The following is a 17,463-nucleotide window of genomic DNA, read 5'->3' as shown; positions in this document are numbered from 1 at the left end:
AACCAGGAGGTATGATCAGAGATGAACCTTACAGTTCAGACTTTTAAGCTCACTTGGAGATATTCAGATTATCCCACATTTAAATTTTAGATTTACAGGTGTTTTTTGTTGCTGTTGTTTCATTTCGTTTTTTATCTCTAGCACTGCAGAATCCAGCTAGCCTCATGGAGAGGAAGTGGTAGGGCTGTTGAATGCAGGTATGTGTGGGAGAGCACTGAGTGCTCGCTGGGTGGATTAGGCATATGGTCCTGACTTCCTTGATCAATTGTGAACAACCTTCCAACCTTGGAGTACCCATGGTCAGAAAGAAGCTGGGCTTATGTGTGAGGTTTCTGATTTGAACCTCAATAAGGAAATTCATCTGTTCATCATAAAATTGTTGTTCATGTCCAGCATGGCTTTCATTCCCAGTGTAGTGGTTTGAATATGAAATATCTCTATAGACTACCATGTTTGAACAACTGGGTGTGCTATAGATGGGGCTGTTTGGAATCTTTCAGAGATGAAAGCTTGATAGAGGAAGTGGGCTGTTGTGGTAATAGGGAGGGGTATATATATATAATTTTTCTCCCTGGATCTACTCCTTGTTTAGTCTCTGATTTCTGATCAAACCTGATATGAGTAAACAGCTACATGTTTCTGCCACCACAGTCATGAGCAAGCGCCCATCACCATACTTTGCCCACCAAGATGTACTTTATCTCTTCAATTTGTGACCAAATCCATTTCCTTCCAGGTATACGGTCACAGTGATGAGAAAAGTAATTAACAAAACTGCCACCCTTGCCAATGAAATTCCATTCAAAACTCCACTTTACACACACACACACACACACACACACACACACACACACACACAGAGTTATAATATAAGTTCTTCTGGTGCTCACAGTGTGAAATACTCAATAAGACCAAGATTCTGGACTCTGTCCAGGAAAGATGTCTGTGTGCTGACCATGTACAGGCGTCGTAAAGTGGATGGAGGACAAGGTAGTGAGCAGAACTCATGCCAGCCTGCTTAGTGAGAAGCTCAAGTTCTAGGACGACCTTGAACTCATGACACCTCTTGTCCTCTTGTCTTAGCTTCTTGCATGCTGGGGAAAGACACTGACTCACTGTGCCCAGATATGATACATATCTTACTATTGCAAGTGTGGTCTCCAAACCTTAGTAGAAAAGCAAATTTTCAGGGCCAATCAGAGACCAGCTAGGTCAGAGACAGACTCTATGTAGGTAGGCTCAGGGGCCCATGTTTCACTGACCAGGATGTTCAGGAGATTCCTCTGCAAGTTTGCTTGAGTTTAAGATGTACTGGACTATGGGAGAACTCCTAGAAAATAAGCATGTAAGCAAATGAATGACCAAGAGCATTTTATACAGTGATGAAGTATGAACAAAATAGCAAGGGGAACATGTATAAGCAATGAGAGAAGGTACAACAGCTGACCACACTGGCCTGGAACCAGAGCAGTGCTGTACCATGGGTAATGTGGGCTGCAGATATGCTAAGCAGAAGGAGTAAAAGGACAAATGTCAGATTCAGTAATGAGCTCAACATGATGGATTGGCATTAGGCATCAGGGGGGGTAAGGCCATGAGTGGGAAAAGTAGGGAAAGGGTCTGAAGGAGACAGTATTGGCATTGAGTCCTGCCTGATGTGTGTACCCTCAGACTACTTTTAAACGGTACGTCCACATCATGTGATTTAAATTTGAAAAAAAAAAATCTTTTACAAGGTGGTGAATAGAAGAGGTGTTTTTTGTTTTGTTTAGTTGCTATCATTCCTAAGATATACAAATATGGTAAGACTGCTTTGCCATTGGTTCTCTTTTGTCCCCAGGACTCATCATCATATCCCAGAGCCTTACTCTTCCTGTATTAGATTCTTTGAGTTCTGGTTCTGGAGACTAGCAGATCCCCTTCAGTGTCCCAAGACTACCATGCGTTTTGCCTTTGTGAGACACCTGATTTCCTTACAACACCACTAACTGAAACACACTGTAAATTTCTTCCAGTAAGTTCATATTTGTTTTAGGATGTTTGGAGATGTTTAAATTAAAATGTTCTCTACGAAATGTGCTATCACATGTATTCCTTTATTTATTTATTTGCAAGCAGAGAGATACATACATACAAAGAGAATGGGTGAGCCAGGACCTCTAGCTGCTATAAACAAACTCCAGACACATACACCACTTTGGGCATCTAGCTTTATATGCGTACTGGGGAATCAAACCGGAGTTGTTAGGCTTTGCAGGCAAGTGCCTTAATTGCTGAGCTATCTCTCCAGTTCTTGTTTGTATTACTAGTAAAACTGCTGTATTCCCAGCAAAACTACTTGATAGAATCCTCCATTGCTGAAGAAAAATGAAAGCACACATATAAGGAACCTGGAAAAAACAAGCAATTCTCAAATACTAGTTAACACAAGAGAGCACAGGTAGAACCAGAACCACAAAAAAAAAAAAAAAAGGCAAACATAAATACACACCTTTCAATAATACCTCTTAATATCAATGGCCTCATTGCCCTAGCCAAAATACATAGGTTTGAGACTGGGTTAAAAATCAGGATCCTCCAATTTGTTGTCTCCAAGAAACTCACCTTTCTACAAAGGATGGGCATTATCTTAGGGTGAAAGGTTGGAAAAAGGTGTTTCAAGCAAATAGGCCTAGAAAACAAGCAGGGTTGCTGTCCTAATATCTGACAAGGTAGACTTCAGTCCAACATTAGACAAAAAAGATAAGGAAGGTCACTTTATATTGATTAAGGGCACACTCCAACAGGAGGACATTACAATCCTAAACATATATGCACCTAACATGGGGGCTCCTAAATTCATCAAACAAACACCGTTAGAACTAAGGTCACAGATAATGCCAAACACAGTGGTAGTAGGTGACTTTAACACCCCACTCTCATCAATTGACAAGTCATCCAAAGAAAAAATAAACAGAGAGGCATCTGAACTAAATGAGGTCATAGAAGGAATGGACCTAACAGATACATACAGGACATTTCATCCAAAGGCTGCAGAATGTACATTCTTTTCAGCAGCACATGGAACATTCTCTCAAATAGACCATATATTAGGACAAAAAGCAAATCTTGACAAAGTCAGGAAAATTGAAATAATTCCTTGCATTCTATCTGACCACAATGGAATTAAACTACAAATCAGTAGCAAGAAAGGCTATAGAGCATACACAAAATCATGGAAACTAAACAATACACTACTATATAATGAATGGGTCAAGAAGAAATCAAGAAGGAAATCAAAAAATTTATAGAGCCAAATGGTAATAAGAACACAACATACCAAAATCTCTGGGACACAATGAAGGCAGTTCTAAGAGGTAAATTTATAGCCTTAAGTGCCTATATTAAGAAACTAGAAAGGTTGCAAGTAAATGACCTAATGCTTCACCATAAAGCCTTGGAAAAAGAAGAACAAGGCAAACCAAAAATCAGTAGATGGGAAGAAATAATAAAGATTAGGACAGAAATTAATGAAATGGAAACAAACAAAAAAAAAAACCAAAGAATTAATGAAACAAAGAGTTGGTTCTTTAAAAGGATAAACAAGATTGATAAACCTTTAACAAATCTGGCCAAAAGAAAGAGAGAAGAGACACAAATTAATAAAATCAGAGATGAAAAAGGTAACATCACAACAGATTCCAGAGAAATTCAAAAAATCAAGGGACTTACTATAAAAGCATATACTCTACAAAGTATGAAAATCTGAAAGAAATGGATGAATTCCTTGATTTATATGACCTACCTAAATTAAATCAAGGTGATATTAATCACTTAAATAGACATATAACAAGCATGGATATCTGAACAGTTATCAATAATCTCCCAACTAAAAAAAGCCCAGGTCTAAATGGATTCATTGCTGAATTTTACCAAACCTTCAAGGAAGAGATAACACCATTGTTTCTTAAGCTTTTCCAGGAAATAGAAAAAGAAGGAGTTCTACCAAACTCCTTCTACTAAGCCAGCATCACCCTGATACCAAAACCAGGCAAAGATAGAACAAAAAAAGAAAATTACAGACCAATCTCCCTCATGAACATAGATGCAAAAATTCTCAACAAAGTATTGGCAAACAGAATATAAGAATATATCAAAAAGATCATTCACCCTGACCAAGTAGGCTTTATCCCAGAGATGCAGGGATGGTTCAACATATGCAAATCTATAAATGTAATACATTACATAAACGGGTTGAAGGACAAAAATCACATGATCATCTCATTAGACGCAGAGAAAGCAATTGACAAAATCCAACATCGCTTCATGATAAAAGTCCTACAGAGACTGGGAATAGAAGGAACATATCTCAATATAATAAAGGCTATTTATGACAAGCCTACAGCCAACATATTACTAAATGGGAAAAAACTGGAAGCTTTTCCACTAAAATCAGGAACAAGACAAGGGTGTCCACTGTCCCCACTTTTATTTAATATAGTTTTGGAAGTCTTAGCCATAGCAATAAGGCAAGAGACACACATAAAAGGGATACAAATTGGAAAGGAAGAGATCAAGTTATCATTATTGGCAGATGACATGATTCTATACATAAAGGACCCTAAAGACTCTACTAGAAAACTGTTAGAGCTGATCAAAACCTACAGCCATGTAGCAGGATACAAAATAAATACACAGAAATCAGTAGCCTTCACATATACTAACAACAAACACACAGAGGATGAAATCAGAGAATCAATCCCATTCACAATTGCATCAAAAAAAAAAAAATACCTTGGAATAAACCTAGCCAAGTAAAGAATCTCTACAATGAGAACTTTAAAACACTCAAGCAAGAAATAGCAGAAGACACTAGAAAGTGGTGAAACATCCCTTGTTCCTGGATTGGAAGAATCAATATTGTGAAAATGGCAATCTTACCAAAAGCAATCTACACATTTAATACAATCCCTATCAAAATTCCAAAGGCATTCTTCATGGAAATAGAAAAAACAATCCAAAAATTCATTTGGAATCACAAAAAACCTCGAATATCTAAAATAATACTGAGCAACAAAAATAAGGCTGGTGGTATCACCATACCTGATTTTAACCTGTACTACAGAGCCATAGTAACAAAAACAGCATGGTACTGTCACAAAAACAGACATGTAGATCAGTGGAACAGAATAGAGGACCCAGATGTAAGTCCAGGTATCTATAGCCTCCTGATATTTGATAAAAATGCCAAAAATACTCACTGGAGAAAAGACAGCCTCTTCAGTAAATGGAGTTGGGAAAACTGGATATATATCTGTAGAAGGATGAAAATAGATTCTTCTCTCTCTCCATGCACAATAATTAAATCCAAATGGATTAAATACCTTAACATCAGACCTGAAACTCTGAAACTGCTAGAGGAAAAAGTAGGAGAAACCCTTCAACATATTGGTCTTGGCAAAGACTTTCTGTATACAACCCCAGTTGCTCAGGCAATAAAACTACAGATTAATCACTGGGACATCATGAAATTACAAAGATTTTGCCCTGCAAAGGACACAGTGAAAAAAGCAAAGAGGCAACCTACAGAATGGGAAAAAAATCTTCTCCAGCTATATATCTGATAGAGGATTAATATCTAGGATATACAAAGAACTCAAAAAGTTAAATAATAAGGAATCAAACAAGCCAATCAAAAAATGGGCTATGGAGCTAAATAGAGCATTCCCAAAGGAAGAAATACGGATGGCATATAAGCATCTAAAAAGATGTTCTACATCACTAGTCATCAGGGAAATGCAGATTAAAACTGCCTTTAGATTCCATCTCACTCCTTTCAGATTGGCCACCATCATGAAAAGAAATGATCATAAATGTCGGTGGGGATGTGGAAAATGAGGAACCCTTCTGCACTGCTGGTGGGAATGCAATCTGGTCCAGCCAGTGTGGAAATCATTGTGTAGGTACCTAAATCGGCTAAAGATTGATCTTCCATATGACCCAGCTATAGCACTCCTAGGCATATATCCTAAGGACTCATCTCATTTCCTTAGAAGTACGTGCTCAATCATGTTTATTGCTGCTCAATTTATAATAGCTGGGAAATGGAACCAGCCTAGATGTCCCTCAACTAATGAGTGGATAATGAAGATGTGGCACATTTATACAATGGAGTTCTACTCAGCAGTAAAGAAAAATGAAGTTATGAAATTTGCAGAAAAATGGATGGATCTGGAAAGGATTACACAAAATGTGGTAACCTAGGCCCAGAAAGCCAAGTGCCACATGTTCTCCCTCATATGTGGATCCAACTACAGCTGATTGGGCTTCTGCGTGAGAACGAAAATACTTAGTAGCAGACACCAGTAAGTTAAAAAGGAGATATAAAGGGAAGGGAAAGGAAGGGAGGAGGGTACTTAATAGGTTCTTACTGTATATATGTAAGTACAATGATTGAGATGGGGTGGTAATATGATGAAGAATGGAATTTTAAAGGGGAAAGTGTGAGGAGGGAGGTATTACCATGGGATATTTTTTATAATTATGGAAAATGTTAATAAAATTGTGATAATAAAAATAAATAAATAAATAAAATTATTTTAAAAAACTGCTGTCATTTCTGGGTGCACATGAAGCTACCTCATTTCCCCTCCTCCAACTCCAAATAACCAGAATCAGGCAGAGTTAAGAACACTTCTCTTGGCCTGGAGAGATGGCTTAGAGGTTAAGCACTTGCCTGTGAAGCCTAAGGACCCCGGTTTGAGGCTTGATTCTCCAGGACCCACATTAGCCAGATGCACAAGTGGGCACATGCATCTGGAGTTCATTTGCAGTGGTTGGAAGCCCTGGCATGCCCATTCTTCCCCCATCCTCTCTCTCTTACTCTCTCTGTCTGTTGCTCTCAAATAAATAAAAATAAACAAAAAATTTAAAAAAGAGTACTTCTCTGGTACATGCTTTGAGGCTCCAGCTGTTTGAAATGTTATGGACCACAAAGAATCCTCATTATGACTTAAATAAGAAAAATTCCCCATGACTCAGGTGCTGAAAGCTTGGTTCCCTAAATTTTGAACTATTTTGAGAGGTGCTAGAAACTTCAGGAAGGTAGGGCCTACCTGGAGAAGTAGGTCCCTGCATGTAGGATCCCAGTCCCATCTCTTATTTTCTCCTTCTGCCCACTGTAAAAGCTATTGCCTTCTTCGCTACATGTTCCCAATGCCATGATATTCAGGCCAAGTGCATGGAGCCAAGAAACCATAAACTGAATCCTGTGAAAGCTGAGTCCAAATGAGTCTTCCCTCCTTTAAGATGTCTCCCACATATTTTTGTTAAAGCAATGAGAAAATTAACTAATGCAATCATGAAGGTAGAGGCTGCCCATCGATTATCCCCCTACCCCAGGGATACATGTGGAATCTTTCTCCACTATAGGAGTAAGACTCCACTTATCCAGAGGTCTTGCCTCATCCAAGAAGCCCCCAGACAGGTGGAGAGAAGTCAGTAGTGCAGAGATTCTTGGAAACAGCTGCTATTTTATGGGTGGAGAGGAGGGCAAGTGTCATGCTCACACTCATCTTGTCAGATGGGGGTCTCCTTTCTCCTGCCTGCTCCTAGTATTCCTACTTCAATGCCTACCTCATGTGGCACTTGACATTCTTGGCAGATGTTTGTATTTGGGTGGGTGCATTGTTGGAAGTGCTCTCTATATCCTTACTGGTTGTCTGAATTCCCTGAGGACCGCTCTCCTAGCACTCACTGTATTCCCCAGCGGGTGCCTATTCAGTTTAAATGATTTTCTTTTGTTAAGACAAGATGCTATAGGTTTATCTGCAGAGCAAAACCATTCCCTAAGCTCTATTCTGGCCTGTCACATCCTGCTTTGAGCCGAATGTCCCCATCTCCTTGTTCTGTCCTATTTGTTTGACTTAATTTTTCCTCTTGGAGTCTCTTGGAAAATGGCTTGATTTTTTTTCTGATTTACTGGCCATTTAAATATAAGGACGCCTTGTGAGACTGTCAAGGGCATCCTCCCACTTTGGTCACAGCACTTGTATGTCTAGGCCTGAGTTGTGCCCCACAGACCTAGAAGAGCGATTTTGTGAGAGCTTGAGGGCTAATGTGTTCCCATTTAACCAAACCCTTGAGCTCGTGCTACCCACAGGGTTTCTCAGCCCTGTGAAATTCACCTAACGATCTTGCCTTTCTTGTGATTGATTTTTGTTTTTACATGAGAGCCCAGTAGAAAGTTCAAGGCCCTTCCAGAATATGAGTCTATACAGATGACGGTAAGAGGCAGCCACAGCCTGCAGAGTTTTCATTCCTGCCAAGTAGGAGGAGCAGTGTGTGTCAGAGAGCGAGACCATGACAAGGCAGCAGCTTTGAGTCCTGGCTCATGAGGACAGGACATTCAGTGATGAGTCAGCGTGAGCTCAGTCAGAGATGCTCATGCAGTGATGTTTAGGAGGCTGCTGTACTTTCCCACTGCAGTCTGTGCCCAGTCTTAGGCTCCTCGGTGCCGTCTTGGGTCTTGGCCTCAGTTCCATCCATGTTAGCTCCTGGCCCTGACAGGTTGGGTACCTTGTCTTCACACTTGCATCACAACATCTGCTGAACTAGTCTTACTCCCTGGCCTGCCAATAGAGGGAAAAAAAATGTGTAGGAGCTGAAGCATCCTGAGACATATACCAAATGTGCAGCCCACACATGTTTGTCTTCAGAGCTTGTCTACTGCCATTACAATGGGCCTGTGGGTTCACATTTGTCAGTGTGTGGAATTCATTGAAAAGACATCAAAGAAAAAGAAAGACTGACTTGCACTTAAATAGCTTGAGATTCAGAAGCTACTTCTATTTTCTGTTTTCTATTTTGATGTCCAAAATCAACAAGTGTGCACTCTGCCTATTCCTTTATTGAAGCTGCATATTTCTTAAATAAAAAATCACTTATATTATGCAAAGCTAAAAATGTACTAGGAACAAATATTGATTTTCCTCATCTTATTTGGCACTGCATATTTGCATAGTGTTTCGCAGCCCACCATTAACTAATAGCTGAGGCGTCCATGTGGGAACAGCAGCAATGAGCCCATTAGTCAGAGAAAATAAGACGGAGCCAGAATATCAAGTACCCACCCTGCAGGATTGTCACTTCCCATCTGTCTGTGGGGCTTGCCTATGACAGCTGATCTCTGCATTCAAGGTCCTCGTTTATGAAGGAGGAGATTTGCCTGGGGAAAAAGGACTTTTTTCAATTCATTTTTATGAGTTGTGTGACCAGTGTTAAAGGCCAAGAATGGAGCTATTATTTTTTGAAAATGTGGCTCATACACCAGATCTACTAATATTTAGGGGATACTTGGACTCATGTGTGGCAAGACCAACACTGGCTTCCAGGGATATCCATGGGAACCCACTACACACTCCTCCTGGACTTCTCACAGGTATGTAGGGAGTGTAAGCTGACCTCACACATCAGAGCATCTGTCCTTGCCCACCCCTCATCATTCTGCATATATTCAACGACTCCTTCAAGTCTGGCATGTCTGCAAAACCCAGAGCTGTGGATTTATGTAATGTAAAAGAAAATAGGGGAAATACAAGGGCCTCGGATCCCAGAGCAGTCACCAATCCAAAGAAGACTGTGATCATACCCACTCGGTACCTGTAATTTGTTAAGTGATGTCAAAGGTCAGCACAGTGCTCCATCCAGGGAACCATCACAGCTTGAGCCTCAGCTTAGTTTCTAGAAGCTGCCTCAACCCCAGGGGCCACAAGTAGTTACGAAAAGAACCCAGAAGCAGTATGAGGAATGAGGTGTAGGTGGCCCAGGAGCACCTCAGAGTATGTTTTCCTTGCTTCTTTTCCTCTGGCTGGAGATAAAAGCAAGGGATGGTAGTAGTAGAGAGCTGAAGGTAGGGTTCTAGGAAAAATGGACAGTCTGAGAGCCCCCTAAGACCACAAAGTTAATTATTTAAGGGAGGCTTATAAGGGGTGTGCTTGGGAGCTCTGCTAGGCATCCTGACTCACATGGGTTAAGACCTTTGACACAGATGGGTTAAGTGCCCTGGCTTGAGTGAGCTAAAGAAGCCTGTATGAATGATGGCCTAGGGTGAGGACAGAGGAGGGCTATGACCTTTATGGTGTGGAGGTGCCACCTGATGGGCTTCTTAGCAGAGAGGTTTATGGGAGAAGCAGCTGCATTCTGGGAAAAGAGTAATGTATCAGGATCCTGATGGCATGTGGTGGACAGCCAAGGCCTCAGGCTGGGTGACTCAGATCCTAGGACTAGAAAGATAGGATTTAGGGGCGGGAGAGATGGCTCAGTGATTAAGGTACTTGCCTGCAAAATCTAATGACCTGAGTCCAATTTCCCAGTACCCATGTACAGCCAGTTGTACAAAGTTGTGCATGCATCTGGAGTTTATTTTCAGTGACTAGAGGCCCTGGCATGTTCATTCTCTCTCTGTCTGTCTCTCTCTCTATGTATGTGCATATATATATATATGCATATATATATATATATATATATATATATATATATAGTCTGCTTTCACATTAAATAAATAAATAAATAAGTAATATTAAAATCAAAAGAGAGGGGCTGGAGAGATGGCTTAGCGGTTAAGTGCTTGCCTGTGAAGCCTAAGGACCCCGGTTCGAGGCTCGGTTCCCCAGGACCCACGTTAGCCAGATGCACAAGGGGTCGCACGCATCTGGAGTTCGCTTGCAGAGGCTGGAAGCCCTGGCGCCCCCATTCTCTCTTCCTCTACCTGTCTTTCTCTCTGTGTCTGTCGCTCTCAAATAAATAAATAAAAAATTTTTAAAAAAAAGATTTAAAAAAAAATCAAAAGAGAGGATTTGCATGACCCCAAAGGTAATGTCCTGGACTTCCTTTTAAAAGAAGCATCTAGGCTTAGCAGTTAAGAACTTGCCTGTGAAGCCTAAGGACCCCGGTTCAAAGCTCAATTCCCCAGGACCCATGTTAGCCAGATGCACAAGGGGGCGCACGTGTCTGGAGTCCTTTTGCAGTGGCTAGAAGCCCTGGTGCACCCACTCTCCTCTCTCTCTGCCTCTTTCTCCCTCTGTCACTCTCAAATAAATAAATAAAAATAAAAAAATTTTAAAAAGAAGCATCTACATTCTAAGTAAAGTTAGTTTTGTACACTTGCACACTTGCACAAACCCCTGGAGCAATTAGAGAGTTGATGCTATGATGTTCAGGGACAGCTAGCAGGGATGTCTGGGAATCCCCTTAGCATGTATCAGGACTTAAGTCATCACTTTTGTTCTTCTACAGACTACCTTTCTCCCAAGTTGGGAGCCAACAAAGAGGACAAGAAGTAGGAAAAGGTCTATCCTGATTCCCCAGTTGTCTAAATTATGACTGTAGGCTATAGTCGAGAGCCCAGACAAAAATGGGCTACTTTGCCTATAGAATAAAATATGTGAAAAAATAACAGCGACACTCACCAGATCTCCAGAGTGGATTATGCCATCTCAGTGTTTTCTGATATTGGTCAGGATTGCATGCATCTCCAACACTCCCTCGGACCAATGGACTAAAGTAAATACCCTCTATTTCATTTTCTCTTATGAGAAATGTGTTATTTTGTGGTTTGGAGTCTGTGCTCTGGAGTGCAGAGGGCTCAAGAGCAGCTGGACATGGCAAGACACGGAGGCACCATTCCTCAGCAGGGCGATCTCAGGCTAAGCCTGGTAGGTCAGGAGACTGGCAGGAGGTCTGCATGTGAGCAGGTTTGTCAGATGTGGAAAAAAAATGCTGAGGTCCCTGGCTAAGCCTTATGTCATGTGGGAACAGAAGAGCTCAGAGCATTGCAGGTCAGATGTTGGATCTGGATAGACAGAGACAAAGAGGACCCTGGGTTCTACTGGCTGCATGCCCTAGTACTTTCTCTGGCAGAAATGCACTTTGTGGAGATAAAAAGTAGTCAATATAAAATAAACTAGGTGTATGTATCTTCCTCTTTCTTCTTGCAAATCCATTGCTATTTGAAAACCTTCTAGGTCATTCTGTACTCTTTGGAGTCCAGGATCCAGTTTTGGTATACCACCTCTCATGACCATTTACTGCTATCTTTGTGGGCCAGTCCCAGGAGCAGAAGCTCAACAAGGCCACTGACTGATATTCTTTTCCAAGTCCTTGTCCCTTGAAGGTACATTGCTGAAAGCCTGTGAGGGTCTTGCCTCAGCTTGGTGTTGGCTCAGAACTGTCATATTAGTACCATACATATTCTTGTGTGCTAGTGGATGACAAACAAGTCTCTTCATGTTTCTTATCACAAAGAAAGAGAAGTGGAGCTGAGGTTAGGATTGACCCTATCTCCAAGGGAAAGGGTGACCCACTGGGCCTTATTGTGGCAAAACGAGACATTGGAATAAGATGAGGAATGATATGTTCCTGTCAGCACTCAAGAAATGATAAGGAACATTATCAGCACTCCACAAAATTCCTGCTCACAGCTCTCAGGACATCAGTACACAGGAGCAGCATCTTGAGTATGTGGCCAGGCCATAGTACTATTAGTTTTCTTTTTATCTTTTTTTTAAAAGATTTTATTTTTATTTATTTATTTGAGACAGGGCTGATGAGATTGCTCAGTGGTTAAGGTGCTTGCTTACAAAGCCAAAGGACTCAGGTTCAATTCCCCAGTACCCACATAAAGCCAGATGCACAAGATGGCACATGTGTCTGGTGTTCATTTGCAGTGGCTGGAGGACCTGGTACATACATTCTCTTTCTCTCTAATAAATAAATAAATAAATAAATATTTGAGACAGAGAGAGGAGAGAGCGAGAGAGAGAGAGAGAAAAGAGAGAGAGAGTGAATAGGTATGCCAGGGCCTCTAGTCACAGCAAATGAACTCCAGATGCATGTGCCATCATGTGCATCTGGAGAATCATGGGACCTGGTGAATCAAACCTGGGTCCTTAGGCTTTGTAGGCATGTGCTTTAACCCTGTACTATTAGTTTTCTAATTACCTGTTGAAGAACATACGAAGGTCTGGATGGGTTGTACCTTGGAAGGCAGGAGATGAACCCACTGATGCACGTTTCCTTTAACAAATGGGGCCATAAGCCCATAGTTTCCAGTGATGTAGAACTTTAACAGAAGGTACAGACAAGACAGTAGATGGATGCATGCTTATAATTATGGTTATCTGGGTGTGTCCTATGCTAGTCCTTTCCTTTTATTTGTACCCATTAACAAACATGAATTTCATACCTCAAATGCCATCTGAACAAACTGAGCAAGATATTGTGAAAAATATTAGAGACACACTGACCCCCAAACAATCTGAAGAGCCTCTAATCCATTCCTAGTTTAACAGTTACCCAGCAAGGATCCATCCTCATTTGTTGCATGTACTGGGATTCCAGAGAAAGCATTTCATGACCTTCGTTACAAGAGGACATCCACTGCCTTAGAGCTTGTCATGGTGGAGCCTGACAATGTCCCCCTTCACATCCACTTCCCACTTTTTCCTAGTATTAATTGAAACTCACAGCTGACACATGCCTATGCTTCCCAGCCTCTCTTGCAAGCAGGCATGGCCAGGGGATATATAAGCACAGTTTGATGACAGCAGCATTCAAGAGCTTCTATACGACAAAGTTGATGTGGACCTGGCTGGTGTTTGGGTCATGTTTCTCCTTCCCTCTGTCCTGTACTTCCTTCCTGGAAGATATAAGGCCTACGATGGAGCAGTAACTGTAGAATAGTCTAGGGAAGTCTGGCTCATTGGTCAGTAGAGTTCTCTGTCCATGTAGTACAGCTGGACACTCAGGTGAAGGTGGAGCAGGCAGGTGCCTTGTGCAAGCCTCTGTTACACTATTCCAGCTATTCCTTATAAGTGAATGCCCTCCTGGCTGACTTGTTTCCCATCTCCCATTTGTAGAAGGTGGACTTCCTCATCCTGAGGAAGAGCTGCAGTCTATCTAGCAGCCAAAACCACAGGTCCCGAAGTCAGCTGCCTGTGTTCCAGAGTTGCAGTGGCTGCTAGTATAATGTGAGGAAAGACAGACTTTGGTGCCGGAAGACTTGCCAGAAGTGAATTGCTTCACCTCTCATCTCCTGGAAACTTGTCCTTCAGAGTCAGTCTTCTTATTTCTAAAAGAGGATCTGCCACACCTTGGTATCGGGACCCAAAGAATGAGCTCCATGCCCAGCAGTACATAAGAACCACTCAGTGGCTCAGCTTGGTTTCAGAAATATAACCTTGAGTGTCTTCACAATGAAGCAGCATTCTATGAGCAATCTCCATGTCTGAATATTTTAGGGGTTGCCTCTTGGCCCTGGCCTCCTGGTCCTTGCAATGGATGCACTGGACTGGTCTCTTTGAAAGGACAGGTAGGTGTTAACAGAGCCTGGGGTTCATCACCAGCAGTGAGATCTATAGCTGGCTGCACATTTTCACACCACGTGGGGGTAAGGGAATGCCTGCCATTTAAGTAACAGTTTTCCCCTGCCCAGGTGTTTGCCATCATCATTCCTTCTGTTTGCCTGGGCTCTGTAGCAGCTTAATCTGGCTCAAAGGGAAAACACCATGCACTTAGCTGTCTCGGGTCTATGTTCATTGTCAAATTTTGTTGTTGTAAAGTTGTTAGAAAACTTACAAGTCCCAAATGAAGATTTGCTTTCACATTAGTGATGTGTGGGGTTGGCAAATCCTAGGAAAATTGCATGAGTGGTGGTTTATAAGCCTAGTTGCTGATCTGCTCATTGCCTGTGCAGTACTGCAATGCCTTCTCTCAACAGGCTCTTTCTTTCTTTCTTTCTTTCTTTCTTTTTTTTTTTGGTTTTTCGAGGTAGGGTCTCACTCTGGTCTAGGCTGACCTGGAATTAACTCTGTTATCTCAGGGTGGCCTTGAACTCATGGTGATCCTCTTACCTCTGCCTCCCCAGTGCTGGGATTAAAGGCGTGCACCACCACACCCAGCTCAGGCTCTTTCTTATGCAGGTCTTTTATTCTGGTTTTGCAGCAGGTTTGCAATAACATCAATGTGGCAAAAAAAAAAAAAAAAAAAAAATCTGCTTCACCATAAATGAAACCCACCTGCTGGTTTGTTCAGTTTTCTGCATGAATAATCTGTCCTGCTATTGATGAAGCCATTCTGCTTTGCTCTCCCTGGGTAATAGATCAGATCATACTTCCCCTGACCCCTGAGCAGGTAAAGCACTTTTAATGGTACTTACTGTCAAATGTCAGTAGGGAAGGGTGGGACACTCTAAAATAGAGAGAGATGGCTTTGGGAAACCTTGAAGCCCTAGAGATCGGAAGCTAGACGGCTCATGTATCATTTTTTCCTGGCCAAAATGAATCGATTCTGTCACTAGCAACCCAAATGTAATCAAGATCTTGACTGAAATCATAAATTGTGTTTAAATTACAGCTAGCAGGGCATCTAGGCTATGCATCAGAGAAAGGAGTTTACAGAAGCACATGAGTGTGTGCTGAAATCCTTTGTTAGACATTTTATGGGTTTTCTTCTGACAGTATCTTACATAGGATGCCTATGTGCATATGCTTAGGAGAGACAGGGAAATGAAAAGGGGGAGCCCTTGTGTTGATCATGGTAGTTAAACCCAAACCTACTATAGACCCTGCAAATGCCACAGAGCACCGTGACTGACAAATTCTTTTGAGTGCCACAGAGCCAACTACTTAGTAAAGGAAGATTCAGTAGTGACCAACTGTTACAACAGCAAAATAATAAGGCTACTCCATGCCTGGCTGTGAACTCAGTGAATATTAATAGTCACTTCCCAGGGATGTGACCTATTATCATTCTGGTCATTCTTCTTTAATTGTTACCTCTTGAGTGAGCACAGGTACCATGCTGATTAGATGTTTCTGAATGTACCAGCTCTCAGAAAGACACACTCATGAAAGAGCTCCTTGCAATGCAAGTCAGTCTTGATCATGGCAGAGAAAGGGGAACCGTAACTTTGGTAAATGTGGCATCTGCCATAATCAGGAACTCTGCAGTTGAAAGTGGAAGAAACAAAGACTGGGAATAGATGCTGTCAACAAAAAGGCCAGGTGATGGGTTCAGCGACATCAAAGACTTTACCTATCTGGTTGTTATTATGGAGCCATCCAATGTTAGGATGTCTTTCTATAAGTTGAAAATGACTATTCAAAAGGAATATATTTACAGGATAAATTATAAACAATATCCAACTCTATACCATTTTCAGGTAACACACTTTATGTGTTGAGTGATACAAACAAGACATAAGTAAAAGGTTTTATTATCCAATCAGCAAGCACAAGAACAATAAAATGGCTATGCATGTAGATAATATAGACTTTTGACAGGAAATGTTACTAGAGGTGAAGAAAGATGTGTTTTGAAATGTGTAGCCCAGGTTGTCTTGGAACTTTTGATCTTCCTATTTCAGCCTGCTGAGTGCACCTGAATTATAGGCATGTTTCACCACACCCATGTGAAGAGAGATATTTTAACATGGAGAAGTGTAAGTACAGTTAAAAGTTATAACAATTAGAAATACATGTAAACCAAAATCACCATCCCTCATCTTCCTCCTCCTAAAAAAACTAAAGCACCCACACAGAATTGAAAGCAATAATAGAAAATTCAACACAAATAATCATAAATGTCAATATCTCTCTTTAATTTTTAGTAGAATAATCTGGAAGAGAAGTAGAAATTGAAAATCATATACTATAAATCAACTATAACTCTTAGACACATATAGTTTTAGGATGATGTTTGATTTTCTCCTTGCTAGCACATATGTATTATGTTGTAAATTAATATTTAAATGCTATGATCTGAAGTCAGTATATAGCTTATGTTAAGCAGCAGTCACTTTCTTGTTACTGTGACAAACATCTGGCCAGAAGGACCTTATGGGAGAAAAAGATTTATTTCACTGTTTCAAAAGGAAGATTCAGGACTGGAGAGATGGCTTAGCGGTTAAGCGCTTGCCTGTGAAGCCTAAGGACCCTGGTTCGAGGCTCGGTTCCCCAGGTCCCACGTTAGCCAGATGCACAAGGGGGCGCACGCGTCTGGAGTTCGTTTGCAGAGGCTGGAAGCCCTGGTGGGCCCATTCTCTCTCTCCCTCTATCTGTCTTTCTTTCTGTGTCTGTCGCTCTCAAATAAATAAATAAAAATAAATAAAAATTTTAAAAAAAAGGAAGAATCATCACAGCATGGCAGAGCAGAGGTTGGGCATCACAACTCCCCACAGCAGCTGGGAGATAACAGTAAGAGTGAGGTAGCTCTGGCAATGGGGAGCTAGATTGTCACACCCCCAAACTCACCCCTAGAAACAAACTTCCAACAAGGCTCCACCTCCCAAAATGCAACATCTGGGAATGAATGTGAGGTTCAATCACAAACACATGAGGCTTTGGGGTACATTTTATGTTCAAACCACCACACGTAACTTTATGGAATTATGGAAGAGATAGTGTTCATTTGTGTATATTCATATTT

This window comes from Jaculus jaculus, chromosome 8 (assembly GCF_020740685.1).
Source record: "Jaculus jaculus isolate mJacJac1 chromosome 8, mJacJac1.mat.Y.cur, whole genome shotgun sequence".
NCBI classification, from domain to species: Eukaryota; Metazoa; Chordata; class Mammalia; order Rodentia; family Dipodidae; genus Jaculus; species Jaculus jaculus.
The sequence above is the reverse complement of the archived record's forward strand: the minus strand, read 5'-3'. Positions refer to the sequence as shown.